Genomic DNA, 2,195 nt, shown 5'->3' with positions numbered 1-2,195 from the left:
TTTATATATTTATATAACTTTTTATTTATTATATTTATAAATATTATATATTAAATTTTTATATTTATTATATTATAAATATTATATATTAGATTTTTATATTTATTACATTATAAATGGTGACAAAATAGTTATATTTTATTATATAAAATAAATTAATAAATTAATCTATATTAATTTTTATAACCATATAATATAAAATTAGAAAAATTAGATTTTTTTTAGAAAAATTAGAAAAATTGTAATTTCAGATATCAAATATTAAAGAATTGTTTTTATACTTATTCGATTAATTCGATTTATTCCAGAAATGAATCTTCCATTTTAGTTAATATTTTTTACTGTAAATAAAAAATTATTCAAATAGTTTATTTTCTACTCAATAAAAGAGAAAAAATTCAAACACGTTTGCTAGATACAAGTAATGTAACTTTCTAGGTTTACTATTTTTTGTGTCAATTCTGTAAAAATGTTACATTTATATTCAACAATATATATTATTTCATATAGATTTATTTATTATTTTATCTATTAAATGTTTATGCGCGCGCGCGCGCGCGCGTGTGTGTGTGTGTGTGTGTGTGTGTGTGATTCAATTCTAATATTATTAAATTGAATCATTAAATAAGAAATTCATTGTAAATTTTGTTTTATTTTTCATATAATATTCTAAGAATGATAAAATCAACGAATAATGAATCATAATTGCAGAAGAAACATCAAATATAAACAATTATGTTTATTTTATTTAAATTTAACGAAATATAAAATGACTTTTGAAAAAATTAAATACAATTTGACTATTAATTTAAAAAATATAAAAATATATAATAAAATATATTTTGCAGAAATCAATGTTCGAATATGAAAAATTGTTATTAAATATAATATATAATAAAATAAACTATAAATACGATTTAAATAATAAATATTAAATAATTCGCAAAATCAGCGCATGCGCAATATTGTAGAAAAGTTGAAAATCACGTTCTAATAAATATTCTTTCTGATAAAGAATTTTTTACAGAAGCTCTTGATTACAAAATATGATTAATGATCTTTAAAGAAAATATATTTAATTGTTGATAAATTGTTAAAAATATTGTTTAAAATGGCTAAGAATACATTTGGCTTACCGCTAATACGCCTCATGGCGGCTCACGACACGGCTCGTATCCAAAAACCGACGAGCTGGTCAATTCAGTAAGATATGTAAATCTTCCTGTTCGCTATAAACACCATGCCACATGTACAAACACCGATCATCACCTACGCCATGCATACATCGATTCTGGAACGTGAAGTTCCCGCGCCATTGCTCACTGATGAAGCTTTTCTCGAACAAAGAAGATAACCTGGTCCTTCGATACGTCTTTTACCTGTTACATTAACACGAAAAAGTAAAAAGTTACTTCGAAAGAAAATGACATACTGTTAACTGTAATTACAAAGTTTTTTATCTACTTATACAATGAGAACATTGAGAACGCGATAATTTTAAACATACTTGAACGAAATGAGGAACGACGACCAAAGAGGGTATAAACTACACCATCACGATTTCTCACGTAGCACTGTCGTATTATAGTATCCAATGCCACCACTAGAGTGCTCGAGTAATCGGTGATAAATCTCCTTCTTGTATGGATTTAGGTCTTGCATTGAAATATTTGTAGCCTTTTAAATTCATTATTCTATCTCTTGTTTTTATTTATTTTTATTAAATTTAATATTAAAACATTAAACTTTAAATCATATTAAAAAGTTTTAAAATATAACAAATAAAATATAATATTTATTTTGTATGTTTAAAATACAAAAACTTTGATTATAATTAAATGTTAGTTTGTTATTAGTTCTACATATATATCTATTTTTTAATTAAATTATATTATATATACTATTTTAAATAAATTTTATATTCTATATCCTCTATTTTAAATTATATTAGTTTAACTAAATAAAATTTAAAATACATCTATTGTTATTATCATCATTAATAATATTAATAAAAATAATTTTAAGAAATGAAAAATAAAATTTTAAAGTTTAAATTTTAAAATTTAAATTAAAATAAAAATAAAGTTTTTATTAATTAATTAATTTTAAAAAATTTATTTTATTATTAATTGTATAGAAAATATATAATGTCAAAACACATAATATATAAAATATATATAAATCAAAATAAATAA

General features: G+C 21.0%; 1 long non-coding RNA gene across 1 annotated transcript in view; it reads right to left on the bottom strand.

Annotated features, from left to right (window-relative positions):
- The window catches only part of LOC116185144, a 7,819-nt gene extending 6,160 nt beyond the window's left edge, over window positions 1-1,659 (bottom strand). The window contains exons 1-2 of the long non-coding RNA XR_004149916.1: window positions 1,508-1,659; window positions 1,137-1,379 (exon numbers count right to left, since the gene is read on the bottom strand). This is a non-coding gene — a long non-coding RNA (uncharacterized LOC116185144). The remainder of the gene's footprint in view (window positions 1-1,136; window positions 1,380-1,507) is intronic.
- Window positions 1,660-2,195: the final 536 nt, after the last annotated feature.

The sequence above is a fragment of the Apis dorsata genome, unplaced genomic scaffold (genome assembly GCF_000469605.1).
Source record: "Apis dorsata unplaced genomic scaffold, Apis dorsata 1.3 scaffold_109, whole genome shotgun sequence".
NCBI lineage: Eukaryota > Metazoa > Arthropoda > Insecta > Hymenoptera > Apidae > Apis > Apis dorsata.
This window is presented reverse-complemented; position numbering and strand designations above follow the sequence as displayed.